This window comes from Scyliorhinus torazame, chromosome 22 (genome assembly GCF_047496885.1).
Source record: "Scyliorhinus torazame isolate Kashiwa2021f chromosome 22, sScyTor2.1, whole genome shotgun sequence".
Taxonomy (NCBI): Eukaryota; Metazoa; Chordata; class Chondrichthyes; order Carcharhiniformes; family Scyliorhinidae; genus Scyliorhinus; species Scyliorhinus torazame.
Genome location: NC_092728.1, coordinates 79,791,090 through 79,813,362, shown reverse-complemented (window position 1 = coordinate 79,813,362; position 22,273 = coordinate 79,791,090). Strand labels below are relative to the sequence as shown.

Sequence of the window (22,273 nt, the reverse complement as noted above, 5' to 3'; positions counted from 1 at the left end):
AAAATCCCAAATTATTTAATCATTCAATTGCAATTTCAGTTTGATTACTTACCAACTCTAAACTTTACTGGTGAGTTCGGGTAATCGAATGAAATGTTTAACTCGTCACACTGCCTACGCCCACGTGTTGCTATAACCTCATGGATGAGTTTATTGTGTTCTTTACCTTTGTACACGCCATGGGGTTCAGAAAACATACAGCGCATGTTTAACAACTCAAATCTGTCAACCTTTATGGTGCTAAATATCGTGCTAAAGGTTGGATGCAACCAGGTTACAAACATAGAGGCTTACAGCACAGAGCGAGAGGCCATTCAGCCCATTGCACCAGCTCTGGCCCTTTAAAAGAGTCAGGACTATTAATGACTTTGCTCACCTGGCAGAAGCTCTTTCCCTATTGACACATTTTTACAGAATAGTGATTGACCTAGTTATATCTATGATATAATCAGTTCATTATTCGCATGTTTGGCACACAACCAAGTGAAAAGAAAATAACCAGAGATGGTTTCAGCCATTGTTTCGGATATGCACCGTAACTTTTACAAATGAGGAAGGAATGTTGACCAGTTCACCAGGAGAACTCTCTACGAATACCAAGGGTGAAAATTTTACCTCCGCCGGGTGGGTGTGGAAACTCCCAACCCAGAAGCACGCTAAATGGCACGTGATGATGTCGAGTGCGTACACTGACACCATTGCGTGCTTGGGCGATATTTCGATTGGTGGGTGCAGGTGCGATTGACAACGTGCCTGATTAAATCCCCAATTGACCAACGCTTTGGGCGGCATCTACCGGCCACGCTGAGCCCGAAAAGCAGTGCGCCGTGCGCAACGTGGCCAGTAACTGTCCGGAGACCCCACTCCCAGGATTTACCCGGCTTGCCGCGCCTCGTGAGATCTATGGCGCTCTCACAAGATGTCGTGATGTGAAGCCTGTCCATTGTGGGCGAGATCACTTTTTGGCAAATTTGCCTATTGGAGCGAGACAGCTAGTCTCAATCTTATGTGCAATTCCCTGAGGTAACCAAGGCGTTGGGATCTATCCCATTCACCTTGAGACATCGGCTGAGTGCCGTCCAGTACTGGTCTCCACAAATGGGGACCAGACAAAATGGCTCTCGTGGGAGTCTCCCAGGGGATTGGAAGCCCCCAGCTGCATGCTCTCTGGGCAGGGTGGTACACTTGCACTGATGGTGCCACCTGGGCACCCTGGCATTGCCAGTCTGGCATCTACGCAGTGTCACCTGACACAGTGGCACTACCAGCCGGCAAGGGCACTCCCAGTGTGCCAGGCACTTCCAAGTTGCCAAGCTGATATTTTATGCATGGCGGTGATCGGGCTAGGGGGTGCCCTGCATGGGTGTGGGGCCCGGGAGCCCTCTTAGAGTGAGCTGGGGCTTGTGGGGGTTTTGGGGGTTGTGTCAGGTGCTCGAGAGATTGGGACGTCATTTAAAAATGGGGTCCTTACATCTCTCTGCACTGAGGAATTTTGCGAGTGGGGCTCCTCAGTGCAGGAAATGGAACAAAGTGTGGCCTCAGGCGCATGTTCCCCGCTAAGGCCGCGTATCTGACCAGATCCACATTCGATAGCGCTGTGTTTCTCGGCACTGTGAGTGCCAGGAAATACGTGGCTAAACGCGCTCACTATGGGACATAGTTCGCATTTGGTTTGATCTCGCCTTTACTGCCCTGTGTGACAGGCAGGGCAATACGGGCAGGCAGACCAACCATTTTTTAACTTTTGGGATTCGAGAGTGGAATAAACGGCAAATGGAGCAAATGCTGGAGGAGAAGGGGGGGAGTTTCAGGGAGTGACCTGAGATAATGTTTTGGGGTTTAGCGAGAGTGCTTTTTGGGGTTTAGCGAGAGTGCTTTCTGTATTGGCTCAGCATAGTGTGGGACTCGCAGGGCTTTAGGCTTCGTTCCCTCTGTCACCGTTTGCGCATGGGTCAACCCCACCTGCAAGTATGCAAATGAGCATTGTTCACTCAGCAAGGAAAGGGTACAATTTTACGGCCACACTGTGCTCAAAAAGCAGTTCGCCGTGTCCGATAGAAGCCCCGGCTCGTGACATGGGATCTTCCTCCTTCGCCTAGGAGACTTCGGACGAGTGCTGTTCAGTACTGGTCTCCACAAAAGGAGACAGACGGGATGGCACTCGTGGGGGTCTCCCACCGGATTGGAAGCCCCCAGCCGCATGCCCTAGAGGCAGGGTGGTACCCCGGCACTGCTGGTACCATTCTTGCACTGCCAGCCTTGCACCCTGGCACTGCCAAAGTGTCATGCTGGCATTTTGTGAGCGGTGGTGATAGGACCGGAGGTGACCCGTGGGGATGTTGGGTAGACGCGGGAGGCCCGGGGGCTCCCATAATACATTGCGGCTTGGGGTGTCGGGGCCGCTTCAGGGGCTACAGAGATAAGGACGCCATTTAAAAATAAAGTCCCCATCTCTTGCTACACTAAGGAGTTCCGGCGAGCCGAGCTCCTCTTGTGCGGCCACGATTTACATTGGCTGCCATTTAAGTGGTGAAATTTGAATTCAATAAAAGTCTGGAATTAACAGTCTAATGATGACCATGAAACTATTGGTGATTGTCGTAAAAACCCATCATGCTCACTACTGTCCTTTAGGGAAGGCAGTCTGCCGACTGTACCTGGTCAGGCCTACATGTGACTTCTGATCCACAGCAATGTGGTTGACTGTTAAATAGCCTAGCCAATCACACAGTTCAAGGGAAATTAGGAATGGGCAATAAATACTGGCCCAACCAACGGCAGCCACATTCCACCGGCTTCCCCGAATGAATAAAAAAATAACTCACCAAGGTTTCTCCGACAGAATCATCCCAAGCAGGGAACCTCTATCATGTGGACCTCTATCATGTGGACCTCTATCGTGATCAAGAACAAGCACAGCAGGGACTAGCCCTGAGTTCCCCTCTAAGTCATACACCATCCTGACCTGGAAATATTTATTCATCAATGCTGTGTCAAAACCTGAGCACTCTTTACCTAACAGCACCAGTACCTTCACCACACAGGCTGCTGCAGTTAAACCACCTTCTCCAGGATAATTAAATGGTAGCCTGCTCGTGTCACGAACATCGTTTGAATGAATAAAAAAATATTTCATCCAAGGGGTGTTCCTTCAGGACAGTGCTGAAGTGTTAGAGAGGAATATGCTGAACTCTTGAGTGGAATGCAAACTCACAGCCCTCCAGTCACAGCTGAGCAAAGAACAGAAAAACTCCCCCAAGAAAAAAAAAAGAGGCAAATTTAATTTTTTTTGCCACTAGCTCACATTCCGATTTTGGCATACACTGTGGTCTAGAAATCTATCTTTCAGAAATATCAAGTGTCTGGGAATGTTTTGAGCAGAAAGTAAGAAACTCCTGAAGGTGATCAGCATCATTTTAGTTCAGTACTATAGGAGCATATAGATCGAATATACAGTGGGGGTACTTTACCCCCCCCCCCCCCTTCCCGGCGGTAGGATTTTCTGGTCCAATCAAAATCTTTTGAACGAGCTCAGAAAGAGGGAGGCAACTAGAGAAATAGAGAAAGTTATTGATGGGGATGGGAACTTAGTTGGGGACTCGGCAGGGGTGAGTAAGGCGTTCAGGGATTTCTACAGCAGGTTGTACAGGCCGGAATCCCCTGCGGGGCCGGAGGGGATGAGGCACTTCCTGGAGGGGCTGTCTTTCCCGAAGGTGGACGGGGAGCTGGTAGAAGGGCTGGGGGCCCCGATCGGGTTGGAAGAGATAGTGGAGGGCTTGAAGGCCATGCAGTCGGGTAAGGCCCCGGGACTGGACGGGTACCCAGTGGAGTTCTACAAAAAGTTCGCCGGGATATTGGGACCGGTGCTGATGAAGGTGTTTATTGAGGCAAGGGACAGAGGGGTTCTGCCCCAGACGTTGTCACAGGCCACGATTTCGCTTATCCTGAAACGGGACAAGAACCTGGAGCTATGTGGGTCTTACAGGCCGATTTCCCTGTTGAACGTAGACGCCAAACTGTTGGCCAAAATATTGTCCTCCAGGATTGAGGATTGTTTACCGAAATTCATTGTGGAGGATCAGACGGGGTTCGTTAAGGGCAGGCAGCTGGTGGCCAATGTAAGAAGGCTGTTAAATGTGATCATGATGCCCCCGGAAAGTAGGGAGGTAGAGGTGGTGGCCGCGATGGATGCAGAAAAAGCTTTTGACCGGGTTGAATGGGATTATTTATGGGAGGTTCTGGGGCGGTTCGGATTTGGGGGGGGGGCTTTATTGACTGGGTCAGGTTGCTGTACCAGGCTCCTGTGGCAAGTGTACGGATGAACAGGACGACTTCGGACTATTTTAGGCTGCACCAGGGGACGAGTCAGGGATGCCCCCTCTCCCCACTGCTTTTTGCACTGGCTATAGAGCCGCTGGCAATTGCCCTGAGGGCTTCAAGGGGCTGGTCCGGGGGGCGGGGGGAGCACAGAGTCTCGCTGTATGTTTCAGATCCAATTGAGGGGATGGAAGAAATCATGAGAATTTTAGGGGAATTCGGCCGGTTTTCGGGGTATCAGCTTAATATGGGGAAGAGCGAGATGTTTGCAGTCCAGGTGAGGGGTCAGGAGAGGCGACTGGGGGAACTGCCGTTTAGTTTGGTAGGGGATAGTTTCAGGTACCTAGGTATCCAAGTGGCGCGGGATTGGGACCAGCTACAAAAATTGAACTTGGCCCGGTTGGTGGATCAGATGAAAGATGATTTCCGGAGATGGGATGCGCTCCCGTTGTCTCCAGCTGGTAGAGTCCAAACGGTGAAAATGACTGTCCTCCCGAGATTCCTGTTTGTATTTCAATGTCTCCCCATCTTCATTCCGCAGTCCACTTTTAAGCGGGGCAATAAAGTTATAGCGGGCTTTGTAAGGGGGGGTTAGCATAGATTAGGGGGTTAATTAATGGTGGGACCTGTGGGGGAGGGAGGCGGTATTTGCACTATGTTTATAGTCTCATGTACATTGTTTATATTGCTGCTGTTACAATGCCCCAAAAAACCTCAATAAAATGTCTATTAAAAAAAAAAACGGCTCTGCATTTTGCATTCTGCATTTTTCAGCCCCGCCACTACCATAAAATTCTACCCCATATTTGCATAAGTTAAATAACCTTTATTTCTACTCGGTAGTGTTTTATGTCTCAGTTGCATAGTTAGATCTACGTTTTTTTCCACTTCAACGCACTTGTGGTTAGGCATCCTAACGCCGTTCATTATCCAGAAGATTCCAAAATCCCGAAACGACTTGGTCCCATGCATCCCGGACAGGTGATGTTTCAGTGCATTGGTCATCAGAAATAGATGGAATATTCATGCAACACTGTGATCCGTGGAGCAACCATTTTATAGATTGTGGCAAACATTCCCAGCGACATAACGTGAAGAATGCAAAGTCCGGTGAATCAGGGAACACAAACGGTTAACCTCTCTCAGCCACACTCAGGATTTTGAGAAAGTATTTTTCGGATCACAATGGTACAATGGCCCTCACTGTAAAATAAAAGTAATCTGTCATCTGCCACCTGGGACCCCTCCACTATTGATGCCATGTGAGTGACTAGCCTGTGGTAACCGATTGTTCCTATTGGAGTTGTGTACAGATCTATTATTGAAGCTCCATTCCCTGTAACTCACTGCAAACTAAACAAGGCAGCACAATCCCCTCATAACAGAAGGTTTTCCGGTGACGGTGGAAGCAGGCGGACTTTGTTTTGATTGCATTATCTTATATTTTGAGTATTATTGGCAGACATGAGCAAGCATCTCTTCAATTTCTTTATGGTTTAAAATGTTCTGCTCGTTTATTTGCTCAACCCTGGGTTCTTTATTTTATGCCGATATAAAAGGCACATTAATCAGTTAAATTTCCCATAGCATGACTACAAGCTCCTGCAGAGGCAGTGATGTTGTTGCACCAGGAAGGGAATCCCTGAGGGAAAAAAATATATCAGCCGACACTCCAGGTACTTCCTGTCTGTGCAAAGTAGAGATCTGGTTGAGAACAAGACTTCTATAACAAAAAAAATCTATACGAGTAAAATAATAATCCATCTTCTTACGGCCCCAAACCTAAAATTTCAATTATTCATAATACACTTGAAGATATTTTCTGGAGAAACAAATATTTTCACTTGGATATTTAACACAAAATTGATATCCCTGTGTCCCTCAAGCCTTTACTTTAAAAGGACACCTTTGCTCATCTGTCCATCATCTGAACCTCCTACAAATTCAGCTTTTTAAAGTGTTTTGCTGTCTGTTTTCACCCCCTCTTTATTTTAAATGCAGTTGCTCACCAAATGCTTATATTTTGTTCTCAATTCATAAAAACTATCAGTCTCTGGTGTCACGAGCTTCTCCCACATAAAACAAAACCCAACGTGCACCTTGTTAAGAATGACATAGGTATTGTAGCCATCTAAGATGGCCACCTGCAAAGGACCATGGGAATTATGGCCAACCCAGGACTCAGACAGATACAGAGCCGATGTGTATCTGAAACACAGGTAACCAGACCTGATCGAAACCCCCACTCGTTTGCATTTCAATGACCCATTTTCCCAGGACAATAGAACTCCAATCAAGAAACCGGTACAGCCACAGACTGATCGGTGCCACTCCCTTTACTCAGAAAGCCCAACCGCCAAGGTCAATGACGGCTAAGGACCCGCCCAGCTACCAAGGCACCCGCCCCTTTATTGGCCGAAATCGAAGACACTGATCAGAGCCCTGTCGAACTATTGGGTCCAAGGTTAAGGACCGCCCCAAAGAGTGTGAAATCCCAGAGGGATAAAAGAGAGCACAGCCTCTCTTTTGGATCCGGCCTGTGCCAAACCAATTGCAGCAGGAACAGCCAGCCAAGTTCAAGACTAACGACCGCTACGTGACGTGACCGCTACGTAACGACCAGCAGAGACAGAGCCACTTTCTTCAAACCAGCCAAGTAAAATCCAGATAAAGGTCTTACCCATTTGCACAGTGCCGGTCGCCCTGAAGTTAAGTATAGGTTATTGTAGCTGATAGGTGTAGTTTAACTCGTAGTAGATATTGTGTTTGCATGTCGAGGTAACTCTTGTGTATGTAAATAAATCATCTTTTGAACTAACTAACTGGTCATTTGATCGATATAAGGGAAGGCTTGTGGTTCACCACCATCATTAATATTAGCAACAGTATTGGCGACGCTGATGGGATCAAGACGAGCAACAGTTTATACCCCCAAAGGGATATTCATTCCTGGCCCCAGTTTAGGGAGCCATGGAAATTTTTGGTGTTGTTGCAATTGTCTCGGGGCCTGGCTATGATAACCCCTACATTGGGATATCTGGTCAACACTCAATTACCCAGAATGAGACAGACAAAATACTTGCATTTACAGAGCACTATTCACAACCTCAGAACTACATTATCCACTTCAGCAGCAAAATTAGGAAGGCAGACTATTGTATGAATGGGTGTAAATTGAAAGAGGCGGATACTAAGCGGGAACTTGGTGCCTTCTTGCATCGGTCACTGAAAGTAAGCACGTTGGTACAACAGGCAGCAAAAAGGCAAATGGTATGTTGGCCTTCATAGTGAGTATAGGAATAGAGATGTTTTACTGCAACTGTATAGGGCATTGGTGAGGCCACACGTGGTGTGCAGTTATAGTGTCCTTATCTGAGGAAGGATATTCTTGCTATGGAGGGAATGCAGCAAAGGTTTACCATCCTGGGATGGTGGGACTGTCATATGAGGAGAGACGAAGTCGGTTAGGATTCTATTTATTGGAGTTTAGAAGAATAAGGAGGAATCTCATAGAAACTTACACAATTCTGACAGGATTAGACAGGGTAGATTCAGAAAGAATGTTCCTGATGGTGGTGGAGTTTGGGGGGGGGGGGGGGATGAGGGGGGAGTCCAGAACTAGGGATCATGGTTTGAGGATAAGGGGTAAACCTTTTAGGACTGAGGTGAGGAGAAAATTCTTCACCCGGCGAGTGGTAAATCCGTGGAATTCGCTACCACAGAAAGTGGTTGAGGACAAAACGTTGTGTAATTTCAAGAAGGATATTGCTCTTGGGGCTAAAGGGATCAAGGGTCATGGGGGGGGGCAAGGCGGCATCAGGGTATGGAACTTGTTGACCAGTCATGATTCAAATGAATGGCAGAGCAGGCTCGAAGGGCCGAATGGCCTCCTCCTGCATCTATTTTCTATGTATGTTTTTCTATGTAACTTCCCACAGGCAGTTATGTATTTTGGAATGGTGTTGGAATGCAGGAAACATAGCAGACAATTTGCACACAGTAATCTCTCATGAGCAACAGCACGATAATGACTAGATAATCTATTCGCTATGATGTTGACTGAGGGATAACAAATACTCCACATTTGCATTCCCAAATGGCCAGAACACGAGGAATAACTAACTCCCCTGTTATTTATTAAAGTAGTGTTATAAGGTCTTCTTTGCCCACTCAAGAGAACAGATGGGGCTTTGATTTAACATCTCGTACAAAAGATAGTACCTCCAGCAGTGCAGCACACCTTCGTTACCGCAAAGGAGTGTCAGCCTAGATATTTGTGCATGAACCTCTAGAGTGGGTCTTCCTTCCAGCTCAGCAGTAAGTAAGGTACACATTGAGCCTAAGTTGACACATGCAGGGTGGTCACTGGAATGAGCCACTGAGTCCTAACAAGGATATCCTAAGTATGACTCTGCTTCTTTAAGAAAAAACAGGAAGGAAAGGGGAGGGCAAAACAGGTTTTGGGGAACAGGGGAATATTAGGTAGAGCTTCGTTTTAGCATTTCAAGGAACTTAACCGAGTCACACAAGTGATGATGCAAAAAAACTTGTACTTCTTAAATCGGAACGGATAATCTAAAGAATGCTTCCGAAATAAACTTCGCAGCAAAACTTTTGCAAAGTTACTTTGAAAAATGCCACATGAAGGGAGGGGATCTGTCTCTAACAGCTGAAATGTCCTTGTTGTGACTCTACGGAGGAAGGAAGCTGCTGTGATTTATTTACATTAGATACGAACTTCAGCAATTCCACTGTCTCACAGTGATAAAAGAGGCATCTGAATCATGTTGGAGCTTTAACATTTATATATATATATGTACATAATATAGATGTACATGCAGGTAAGAGGAGACATTAGACAAGTTACGCTTAACAGTAAATGATCTCTTGCAAAACCGTGGCAGGTTAAAGCACATGTTACATTCAAGTTAATTAGAAAAGGTAATAATCAAACATCAGGGGGAAAAAAACACAGACCTACCAGGACCTATAGCTCGTGAATTGGCACAGAAACTGCCCTGCTGATTATGGAAGAATCGATCAAACAAACAAAAACATTCTGGAAGGATTCGTCCTTGGGAAGCAACTTGTGTTTGCGCTCCATGAAAATCCACTCTCTTTCTGAAGCCTGTTTCAATTTACATGCCACGCAGGCCTCCCAGAAGGAACGTTCGACTTTTTTTTTCTGAGAAGGGGAGGGGACGTTGACTTTGCGTGAAAAATGACTGAAACCTTCTCTTTTCCCTAATCCTGGCCTTCTGGCCTCAGGCAAACACTGCACGAGGATAGCCGAAAGTAAACTGAAACGGCAGCCTTTTCAAAACCAGATGTTTGCCATACTGAAGGAAGGGGTGGGCTTTCAGGGGTTAGCTAAGGGGGTGCGGGTTATGGAGGTGGCGGGGGCGGGGTGGGGGGTGGTGTTGTGGGGAGGGAGCATGCAACCTCCAGTCAAAGCGCTGATAAATGAAACCTTGTATTGCAAAAGAATGTTGAAGCTTCACTCTGTTTTTTTAAAATCACAAGCTAAGCTGGTTTGTGTTTATTTTTAATTGAAGCCAGATTGACCAGTTTTGCGAGTAGAACGATTAAGAGCTCTCTCTTTTGCCATTCTCTTTCCCTTGTCCCAGAATGCTTTTGAATTACACTGGAATGCACAGTTCCTCTCAGTCTGTCAAAAGCACAGTTGCAGAGTCTCTCAGCTTTCACGGCCCAGATATGGGAGACATGCTGCTCTGCCTCCCAGCCCAAGCTGCTCCACATTTGCATTCCCATCCAGCAAGGTTTCGACAGAAACTTCCAGCTCAGTTATGTAGAGCTGTTCGAATGTGACTTTGCAGAATTTGGGGAGATTTCCAAAATAATCAACGCTGCTGGCAGCAGCAAGCAAGGATGCGAAATAAAATCAAAGGGCCATTCGCAGCACATCTTAATGAGAGTGATCTTATAATGAAATATTAAAGACCTCTGGATATTCTCCATACCTAAATGTATGCCAATGCAACACATTTAAAGAGAAGCCTAACCATGCATATATTGCAGAATAAACATTACCTTCCATTATATGCATATCACACACATTATCATAGAGGAAGAGGAGGTATGATTGAGTTGTGGTGCAGATTCTTAGTTTGATTTAATCTAAGTTTATCCCAGCCTATATGCACTCAATCACTGAAAGTGCATTGAAGTCAACAATGTGAAAAGGGAACTTGACTGAGCCCCTAAGTTTCCTGTCAGTTTGGATTCACATTTCTAACAGAACTGCCCTTTCACACATAATATGGAATCCAGTTCAACTAAACAAACAAGGTTTGCTTGAGGTCAGGCTGATATATGCTTAAACATGTATCCGTGTCAATGGTGCTCTCGAAATCGAAGTTAGGCTGATCCATTTTGTGGATTACGTAACCTAACACTTCAAAAATTACTTGAGCGGGTTTCATTTGTTGTCATGGTGTTAGCAAGCTATAGACTTGCTTCTCACTGACTGACTGACTGACTTAAGGGCAGCACGGTGGTTAGCACAATTGCTTCACAGCTCCAGGGTCTCAAGTTCGATTCCCGCTTGGGTCACTGTCTGTGCGGAGTCTGCACGTTCTCCCCGTGTGTGCGTGGGTTTCCTCCGGGTGCTCCGGTTTTCTCCCACAGTCCAAAGATGTGCAGGTTAGGTGGGTTAGCCATGCTAAATTGCCCTCAGTGTTGGGTGGGGTTACTGGGTTATGGCGATAGGGTGGAGGTGTGCGGTTGGGTATGGTGCTCTCTCAGAGAGCCAGTGCAGACTCGATGGGCCGAATGGCCTCCTTCTGCACTGTAAATTCTATGATAAAGTATCTATGATTAAGCTTGTACATGGTTCCATGGGCACAGATTTTCCTTTGGTACCTCAGTGGAGTGGCAATCTTGATGTGTGAATCTAGGGCAGTATTTGTGGGTTGGATATAGGGGTCAGCCAGCCATGCCAGAACCTGTGCTCCACTTACATCCTCCTTCACGCACGCACAGTATTTGTAGCATGTGTCTGTATTTGAAACTTTATCATGATAAAACATGTCAAATCTCTTCAAACAACAAATTAATTTTGCAGGCAGTGCCTATGGAAACATGTACTAGCTTAAGTCAGTCAGCGCCTTCAGAAGAGATGTAAGAAATTGAGGGGAAAAAGTCTATCGCTTGTTAGCAATATGACCTGAAATGAAATCCACTCATGCAATTTTGAAGTATTAGGTTACATAACCCACAAAATGGTTCAGCCTAACTTTTATTTCGAGAGCCCCGTTGACACTAATACATGTTTACGTATATATCAACACGATCTCAAGCAAACCTTGTTTATTTAGTTGAATTGGATTCCATATTATGTGCGAAAGGAGTTTGTTAAGGAGCCAAAATGGCTAGTAATCTCGAGCAGGTAGCTTGGTTTATTTTCTTGTCTAAAACAGCGTCTAATTGAAATGCTCCATCACCTGCTCTCCCAACCTCTTCCGATAAGCAAACCCAGCATAGATCAAGAACAAAACCAAGAAACTCCCTGGTTTGTATCCCTGAGGAATAGTCTAGACTATACACAATGGACTTATGCTGATACAACAAGGGATACACTATGCACAGAGAGGCATCTTGGTGTGGGTTAGCATGCGAGAGCCTTGAGGCCAATTGATAAAGAGAAGGAGAATTGGTGTTCTTTTTTGCAATCCTCCATCATCAGGGAACTGGACGGGCGTGAGATCATGTGAACAGGGAACATAATCAACTCCCATCGCTTCCATATTCTTCTTGGCAGAATTGTTTCAGCCTGACGATGTCAATGCATCCAACAATGCACTTACAATCACAGCAGTGTATTGTCTTCAGTGGTTTGCCGAAAAAAAAAGAGGATGAATATAGGCCTGGAACATGTCGCCCTCTCTGCCAGGCACAGTACAGTTCCACAGATGTGCGGGTTAGGTGGATTGGCCATGATAAATTGTCCTTAGTGTCCAAAATTGCCCTTAGTGTTGAGTGGGGTTACTGGGTAATGGGGATACGGTGGAGGTGTTGACCCTGGGTAGGATGCTCTTTCCAAGAACCGGTGCAGACCCGATGGGCCAAATGGCCTCCTTCTGCACTGTAAATTCTATGATTCTACATTGCGAAACAAGCCTAAAGGAGAGGAAAAGAAAATATTGTACAAGGCAGAGCAAGGGGAAGATGACTAAAAAAGTTAACTATTATATTGCTGCTGGTGGTGTCGAACTGAATGTTGTTATACCATGTTGGGTGGTACTATGGTTAGCACTGTTGCCTCACAGCTCAAGGGACCCAGGTTCAATTCCGGCCTCAGATGATGGTCTGTGTGGAGTTTGCACTTTCTTCCCGTGTCTGCGTGGGTTTCCTCCGGGTGCTCTGGTTTCCTCCCACAGTCCAATGATGTACTGATTAGGTGGATTGGCCATGTAAAATTGCCCCTTAGTGTCTAAAAGGATAGGTGGGGTTACTGGGTTACGGGGATAGGGTGGAGGCTTGGGCTTAAGTGGGGTGCTCTTTCCAAGGGCCGGTGCAAACTCGATGGGCCAAATGGTCTCCTTCTGCACTGTAAATTCTATGATTCTACGTTAAGATTTGTTACGATTACTCTAATTACCACTTTCCAACACTGTAACTAGGTTGTCAAATGAGGTTCACATCTGCTGAAGATGCAGGATAGGTGGAAAAGTGTATTTGTTTAAACCTTACGGGCCAAACATTCCATGAATTTCCATTATTTTTGAATTAAACCAAACAGCGAGTTTGGACCTGCTCGATGAATAAGTTAACCATGATCCCGCAAGAACAAGCAATGAAAGAAAGCTGAGAAAGCAAATATAGTGGAAAGCCCTTGGAGATAATGCTGAAGCTGAATTAAGCCATTCTGAGACATCTGCACCGTTTTACAACTTCAGATTCTCAAACATATTTCCATTAACTGAAGCATTCAGATGCGATTCCTCCTTGTCAGTCCACTTGAAAGCAGACTGTCAGTCATGACCATGTCTTAGCATTTGATTGACGGCTAGGAAACCAATACGGTAATCTGAAATGCACATTTCCAAATTGCTGTAATTAAAGACACTTGGTCCCTGATTACTACTTTTTCCAGGGAGTAGAGCATTGTAGATACAACTTCGAACTGTAGGATGCTGTAGTTTCAATTTGTACTATATGATTAGATCATTGAATCAGAGAATCATAGAATTTACAGTGCTGAAGGAGGCCATTCGGCCCATCGAGTCTGCACCGGAACTTGGAAAGAGCACCCGACCTAAGCCCATAACACAGTAACCCCACCTAACCTTTTTGGGCGCTAGGGGCAGTTTAGCATGGCCAATCCACCTAACCTGCACATCTTTGGACTGTGGGAGGAGACCGGAGCACCCGGAGGAAACCCGGGGAGACACGGGGAGACTCCATGCAGGGACTCAAGCTGGGAATCGAACCTGGGACCCTGGAGCTGTGAAGCAACTTTGCTAACCATTGTGCTACTGCACTGCCTCTTAATCTGTTTCAAGTAACTGTTCAGTTACTTGAAACAGATTAGCTACAACACTGCAGAGTTAAAATCACTATGCTTAGCTCACTAACTCTTGACATTGCAATCGTGATTTCACTTCCCTGCATTACAACGGTGACCTTGTTGACTGTGAAGTGATCTGGGATGTCCTGAGGTCCAGAAGGACACGATACAAATGCATATTTTTATTTTTTTTAAATATATTTTTTCAAATTTTTCAACAAATTTTCAACAAAACCCCCCCAACAAAAAGAAAGAAACAAGAACACAACAAACAGAAATTATACATTGGATTTCCCCCATATACACTAACCGTCCATATAACATTTAAAAACACAAATAGGGAAACCCCCCCACCCCCCACCTTCACCCAAACGCCACCCCAAAAGACCCCCCCCCCCCCTGTGTTGCTGCTGCTGCTGACCTCCTCCTAACGCTCTGCAAGATAGTCTAGGAACGGTTGCCACCGCCTGAGGAACCCCTGCACAGACCCTCGCAAGGCAAACTTTATCCTCTCCAGCTTGATGAACCCTGCCATGTCATTGATCCAAGCTTCCACACTAGGGGGCTTCGCATCTTTCCATAGTAGGAAAATCCTCCGCCGGGCTACCAGGGACGCAAAGGCCAGAATACCGGCCTCTTTCGCCTCCTGCACTCCCGGCCCGTCCGATACCCCAAATAACACCAATCCCCAGCTCGGCTTGACCCGGGCGTTCACCACCTTGGACATAGTCCTCGCAAAACCCCTCCAAAACCCATCAAGCGCTGGGCACGACCAGAACATATGGACGTGATTTGCCGGGCTCCCCGAGCATCTCCCACATCTGTCCTCCACCCCAAAGAACCTACTCAACCTCGCCCCTGTCATATGCGCTCTGTGAGCAACTTTGAACTGTATTAGGTTGAGCCTGGCGCAAGAGGAGGAAGAATTAACCCTACTCAGGGCATCAGCCCACAGACCCTCATCTATCTCCTCCCCAAGTTCCTCCTCCCACTTGCCCTTTAACTCCTCCTCCTTCAGCTCCTGGTAAATCGCCGAAACCTTGCCTTCTCCAACCCCTACACCTGAAATCACCCTATCCTGAATCCCACGTGCCGGAAGCAGCGGGAATTCCCTTACCTGCCACCTCACAAACGCCCTCACTTGCATGTACCTGAAAACGTTTCCCGGGGTAGCCCAAACCTCTCCTCCAGCGCCTCTAAGCTCGCAAACGTCCCATCGATGAACAGGTCCCCCATTCTTCTAATCCCTGCCCGATGCCAGCTCCGAAACCCCCCATCCATCCTTCCCGGGACGAACCGATGGTTCTCCCGAATCGGGGACCAAACCGAGGCTCCCACCTCGCCCCTGTGTCGCCTCCACTGCCCCCAGATCTTCAGCGTCACCGCCACCACCGGACTCGTGGTGTACCTTGTCGGCGAGAGCGGCAGCGGTGCCATCACCAGCGCCTTCAGGCTCGTGCCCACACAGGACGCCATCTCTAGCCTCTTCCACGCTGCCCCCTCTCCCTCCATTACCCACTTACGGATCATCGCCACATTGGCTGCCCAATAATAGCCACACAAATTCAGCAGCGCCAGCCCCCCCCTGTCCCTGCTACACTCCAGAAACACTCTCTTCACCCTCAGGGTCTTATTCGCCCACACAAATCCCATGATGCTCCTGCTTACCCACTTGAAAAAGGCCTTGGGGATCATAATGGGAAGGCACTGGAACACAAAGAGAAACCTCGGGAGGACCGTCGTTTTGACCGACTGCACCCTACCCGCTAGTGAGAGTGGCAGCATATCCCATCTTTTAAAATCCTCCTCCATCCGCTCCACCAACCGCGTCAAATTGAGCTTGTGCAGGGCCCCCCAACTCCTAGCTACTTGGATCCCTAGGTACCGAAAGCTCCTTTCCGCCCTCTTCAGCGGTAGCTCGTCTAGAACAAAGAACAAAGAAATGTACAGCACAGGAACAGGCCCTTCGGCCCTCCAAGCCCGTGCCGACCATGCTGCCCGACTAAACTACAATCTTCTACACTTCCTGGGTCCGTATCCCTCTATTCCCATCCTATTCATGTATTTGTCAAGATGCCCCTTAAATGTCACTATCGTCCCTGCTTCCACCACCTCCTCCGGTAGCGAGTTCCAGGCACCCACTGTGTAAAAAACTTGCCTCGTACATCTACTCTAAACCTTGCCCCTCTCACCTTAAACCTATGCTCCCTAGTAATTGAGCCCTCTACCCTGGGGAAAAGCCTCTGACTATCCACTCTGTCTATGCCCCTCATAATTTTGTAGACCTCTATCAGGTCGCCCCTCAACCTCCTTTGTTCCAGTGAAAACAAACCGTGTTTATTCAACCACTCCTCATAGCTAATGCCCTCCATACCAGGCAACGTTCTGGTAAATCTCTTCTGCACCCTCTCTAAAGCCTCCACATCCTTCTGGTAGTGTGGCGACCAGAATTGAACACTATACTCCAAGTGTGGCCTAACTAAGGTTCTATACAGCTGCAACATGACTTGCCAATTCTTATACTCAATGCCCCGGCCAATGAAGGCAAGCATGCCGTATGCCTTCTTGACTACCTTCTCCATCAGTGACCTGTGGACCTGTACACCTAGATCGCTCTGACTTTCAATACTCTTGAGGGTTCTACCATCACTGTATATTCCCTACCTGCATTAGACCTTCCAAAATGCATTACCTCACATTTGTCCGGATTAAACTCCATCTGCCATCTCTCCGCCCAAGTCTCCAAACAATCTAAATCCTGCTGTATCCTCTGACAGTCCTCATCGCTATCCGCAATTCTACTAACCTTTGTGTCGTCTGCAAACTTACTAATCATACCAGTTACATTTTCCTCCAAATCATTTATATATACTACAAACAGCAAAGGTCCCAGCACTGATCCCTGCGGAACACCATTGGTCACAGCCCTCCAATTAGAAAAGCATCCTTCCATTGCTACTCTCTGTCTTCTATGACCTAGCCAGTTCTGTATCCACCTTGCCAGCTCACCCCTGATCCCGTGTGACTTCACCTTTTGTACTAGTCTACCATGAGGGACCTTGTCAAAGGCCATACTGAAGTCCATATAGAAAACATCCACTGCCCTACCTGCATCAATCATCTTTGTGACCTCCTCGAAAAACTCTATCAAGTTAGTGAGACACGACCTCCCCTTCACAAAACCATGCTGCCTCTCACTAATACACCCATTTGCTTCCAAATGGGAGTAGATCCTGTCTCGAAGAATTCTCTCCAGTAATTTCCCTACCACTGAAGTAAGGCTCACCGGCCTGTAGTTCCCTAGATTATCCTTGCTACCCTTCTTAAACAGAGGAACAACATTGGCTATTCTCCAGTCTTCCGGGACATCACCTGAAGACAGTGAGGATCCAAAGATTTCCGTCAAGGCCTCAGCAATTTCCTCTCCAGCCTCCTTCAGTATTCTGGGGTAGATCCCGTCTGGCCCTGGGGACTTATCTACCTTAATATTTTTTAAGACGCCCAACACCTCGTCTTTTTGGATCTCAATGTGACCCAGGCTATCTACACACCCTTCTCCAGACTCAACATCTACCAATTCCTTCTCTTTGGTGAATACTGATGCAAAGTATTCATTTAGTACCTCGCCCATTTCCTCTGGCTCCACACATAGATTCCCTTGCCTATCCTTCAGTGGGCCAACCCTTTCCCTGGCTACCCTCTTGCTTTTTATGTACGTGTAAAAAGCCTTGGGATTTTCCTTAACCCTATTTGCCAATGACTTTTCATGACCCCTTCTAGCCCTCCTGACTCCTTGCTTAAGTTCCTTCCTACTTTCCTTATATTCCACACAGGCTTCGTCTGTTCCCAGTCTTTTAGCCCTGACAAATGCCTCCTTTTTCTTTTTGACGAGGACTACAATATCTCTCGTTATCCAAGGTTCCCGAAAATTGCCGTATTTATCCTTCTTCCTCACAGGAACATGCCGGTCCTGAATTCCTTTCAACTGACACTTGAAAGCCTCCCACATGTCAGATGTTGATTTGCCCTCAAACATCCGCCCCCAATCTAGGTTCTTCAGTTCCCGCCTAATATTGTTACAATCTATCCCCCTTCCCTGGTCCCCTGAATGCACCACAAAGAGCTCATTCTTCCCTACGTTGAGTTTATACCCCGAAAAGTCCCCAAACTCCCTAAGGATCTGCATGACCTCCGCCATCCCCTCCACTGGATCCGCCACATACAACAACAGGTCATCGGCATACAACGACACCCGGTGTTCCTCTCCCCCCCCCCGGACCAGTCCCCTCCATTTCCTGGACTCCCTCAGTGCCATGGCCCAAATGCATATTTTGTTTTGCTCTATAAGGGGGAAACATTAATCTTAAGACATTTGATCCACCAGATTTCCCTAAGCAATGGCATCTGCTATTTGAAGATGACCCTTAATCCTTTGATTCTAGAAGCTGCCCTATTGATTTTTCAGGAAAGAGCTTCAGACCGACACGACAGGGGCGACAACAGTCTTTATGCACAAGTGCTAAAGTTCACAGTATATCCCCCATATGTCAGCTTGGTGAAACCTCTGGACCAAGCCATCCTGGGTGCAAGCTCCCCCATCCTTGAAGAGTGTGAAAGAAAGAAAGTCTTGCATTTATATAGCAGCATTCACAAATTCCTTCCAAAGTGCTCCAGCCAATGAAGTATTTTGGAATTGTCGTCTGTGTCGTAATGTCAGCAACATTGCTTGTTGGGGTGGGGCTTTAGAGATTCAATTCAGGTAACTTAAGTTTCAGATGGGTTTACGATTCTATGAATCCATCAAATTTCTCCGTTAAAAGGCACATTTCAAAAGTAGGATGGCCACCATGTTTAGATGACAATCGGATAAGGCCTTCTGTAAATGCAAGTGTTTATTTTATCACCATGCTTGTGTTTCCAATGCAGTTACTCAGTCAAGTGCAAAGTATGAAAAACAGTTGAAAACGCAGTTACATATTTCATCTTAAAATTCCTTCCCTCTGGTAGCAGTAAGCTGAGAAGGTAAAACATGTTGAAGCCCATCTGGCTGAAGAATTGCACCCAGAAAATAGCTAAGCTGCAACTTAAAAAATCCTGACAGTGTTTGGCATCCTGTAATGTATAATGGTGCACATCCTGCACAGAAATGGAAATTATGCTGATTACAGTCATAAAAATGATAAAAGCTTTGAATATCTATAATTCACAAAGGAGGCCTGTTGGAGGGAAAGTAACAGAAGGAAAAAGAAATATGCCTAATCCTGCAATGCCTACCTAACTGCGAAAGGATTGATTGGATACTAACCAGTGTGCTGTTTAAAGCCTTAATGTTTATGTAGCTGGTGAATCTGTCCTATTTCTCAGAGGGAGAAGTTTCTAAGTTTCACAAATTAGAACAGCACAGCAAAAAACAACAGTCTGTGCTCTGCACAAAGAATAAATAGGTAATTAGTATGATGTGTAGCGCAGAGCAAAACCATTTCGCAGCTTCCCAATGTATGATTTTGTTTCCCTTTCTCGTATCCTTCATGTTGTGGGATGTTTCTACCAAACTCCATCACCTCACTTCCTGATCTTAACTTTTTTATTTAAAGAGTCATTGCATCTCTCCCCACACCTACTGGTTCACAAGGCAGACTTTCATCTGACCCCATCGTGAGACCTTTCCTGGAACAAGTCACTAGTCTGTCGCCAGAGGCTTATACACCAAGCATGGCTGACCAGGGGTCTACCCCCGCTCTTACCGCCAGCCACTGGTGTATTGGTAGGATGTTGCAGGTGGATATCCCTGTTTGGCCATCAAGTCTTAGTGTGGGGCTCGAACCTGAGCTTCTGGCTCAGATGCTGGTCGCTATTTACTGCGCCCCAAGACCTCCAGGGTATTTCAAAGAGTGTCAAGGGTATAAATAATACAAAACCTGGAAGGGATTGTCTTCTAAACTGGAAAACGTAATGAGAGTAGGACTGCAGGTGACACAGGGATTACATATCAGACAGCAAGATTTTTACTGTTTCATTGATCAGGACAATGTATGGGTTTTGAGTGGATTCAGATTTTATAGAGAATTAATAGTAGTTGAAGGGTAAAAGAAAACAGGATTGCGTGAGGCAGGCTTTTCCTCTTCTTAGGGAGAGGGCAGAGACAATTTTGCTTTCTGACTAGTGCCTCGGCTGAGATCTGCTAATTTATGGGCGGCACGGTAGCACAGTGGTTAGCACTGCTGCTTCACAGTGCCAGGGTCCCGGGTTCGATTCCCGCTTGGGTCACTGTCTGTGCAGAGTCTGCACGTTCTCCCCGTGTCTGCGTGGGTTTCCTCCGGGTGCTCCGGTTTCCTCCCATTAGTCCCAAAAGATGTGCTCTTAGGTGGATTGGACATTCTGAATTCTCCCTCTGTGTACCCGAACAGGCGTCGGAGTGTGGTGACGGGGATTTTCACAGTAACTTCATTGCAGTGTTAATGTAAACCTACTTGTGACAATAAAGATTATTATTATAACACAAAGGATCGTGCCTGGAGATCTTCTGACCTGTATGGTGTAAAACCAGACCCAAGGAATGACTGGATGAGTAGATGTCAGGCAGGTGGCTGTGTGATTGGCTCTGTACTATCTTTCTAGCAAATGTGCCACGTGTGGATGTGCAGGTGACGACAGGAGCAGGCTTGGCTGTCATCGCCAAACAGCTCACCAAACAGGTTCGCACATGAAGCATAAACACTTGGGTGGAGTACCAAAGAGGTTTCAATACCTTTAGCACTGTGACCTGGATTGGATCAGTGTTTTTCAAACCGGAAAATAAAAAAGACTTGCATTTACATAGCACCTTTCACAACCACTAGGTATCCCAGAGCACTTTGCAGCCAATTAAGTATTTTGAAGTGTAGCCACTGTACGAATGTGTGAAAGGTGGCAGCCAATTTGCACAGTGCAAGTTCCGCAAAGCAGCAATGTGATAATGAGCACATCATCAGTATCGTGATTAAGGAATGAATTTTGGGTTGCTAAATGTCATCATGATGCCCCCAGAAGGTAGGGACGTGGAGATGGTGGTCGCAATGGACGCAGAGAAGGCATTTGATCGGGTGGAATGGGAATATCTGCGGGAGTTACTGAGGCGGTTTGGATTTGGGCGGGGCTTCATTGACTGGGCAGGCTGTTGTATCAGGCTCCTGTTGCGAGCGTACGGACGAACAGGTCAACATCGGACTATTTGAGGCTGCACAGGGGGACGAGACAGGGATGCCCCCTCTCCCCACTGCTGTTCGTGTTGGCCATAGAGCCGCTGGCAATTGTGCTGAGAGCCTCAAGGGGTGGAAGAGGCTGGTCCGGGGGTGGGGGGGGGGGGGGGGGGACGGGGGGGGGACAGAATCTCGCTATACGCAGACGACCTGCTCCTATATGTTTCGGACCCACTAGAAGGGATGGAAGAAATTATGAGGATTCTGGAGGAATTTGGCCGGTTTTAGGGTTATAAACTGAATATGGGGAAAAGTGAGATGTTTGCGATCCAGGCAAGGGGGCAGAAGAGGCAATTGGGGGAGCTGCCGTTTAGGGTGGTGGGGGGAAGCTTCCAGTACCTAGGCATTCAGGTGGCGCGGGAATGGGAACGGCTACATAAGTTAAATTTGGCCCGATTAGTAGATCAAATGAGGGCGATTTCAGAAGGTGGGACGCGTTTCCGTTGTCACTAGCTGGGAGGGTGCAGACAGTGAAAATGGCGGTCCTCCCGAGATTTGTGTTTCAGTGTCTCCCCATCTTTATTCCACGGTCCTTCTTTAAATTGGTCAATAAGATAATCACTGGCTTTGTATGGGCGGGCAAGACCCCGCGAGTAAAAAAGGGGACGCTTGAGCGGAGCCGGGGTGAGGGCGGGCTGGTGCAACCGAGCTTTAATAATTATTATTGGGCAGCAAATATAGCCATGATTAGGAAGTGGGTGGTGGGGGGAGGGTCGGTATGGGAGCGTGTGGAGGCGGCATCACGCAAGGGCACTAGTTTTGGGGCATTGGTAACGATGCCTCTGCCATTCCCGCCGGCACAGTACTCCACCAGCCCCGTGGTGGTGGCGGCCCTGAGAGTCTGGGGGCAATGGAGGAGACATGTGGGAGCGGAGGGAGCATCAGTCTGGTCTCCAACCTGTAATAATCACCGGTTTGCCCCGAGAAGGCTGGATGGAGGGTTCCGGAGATGGCAGAGAGCAGAAATTGAGAGGATGGGAGATATGTTTATGGAGGAGAGCTTTTCTAGCCTGAGGGAGCTGGAGGAGAAATGTGGATTGACGAGAGGAAATTAGTTTAGGTACCTGCAGGTGCGGGACTTCCTACACAGGCAGGTCTCAACATTCCCGCTCCTACCGCCAAGTGGGATACAGGACAGGGTAGTTTCCAGAATGTGGGTGGGAGAAGGGAGGGTTTCCTGACATTTACA

The 22,273-nt window shown here is 47.1% G+C and overlaps 1 long non-coding RNA gene across 2 annotated transcripts in view; it reads right to left on the bottom strand.

The window, feature by feature from the left end:
- Positions 1 to 9,686, bottom strand: part of LOC140399159 (uncharacterized) — a 94,374-nt gene extending 84,688 nt beyond the window's left edge. For both annotated transcript variants that reach the window (XR_011937648.1, XR_011937649.1), the window contains exon 1: positions 9,299 to 9,686. This is a non-coding gene — a long non-coding RNA (uncharacterized lncRNA). The remainder of the gene's footprint in view (positions 1 to 9,298) is intronic.
- Positions 9,687 to 22,273: the final 12,587 nt, after the last annotated feature.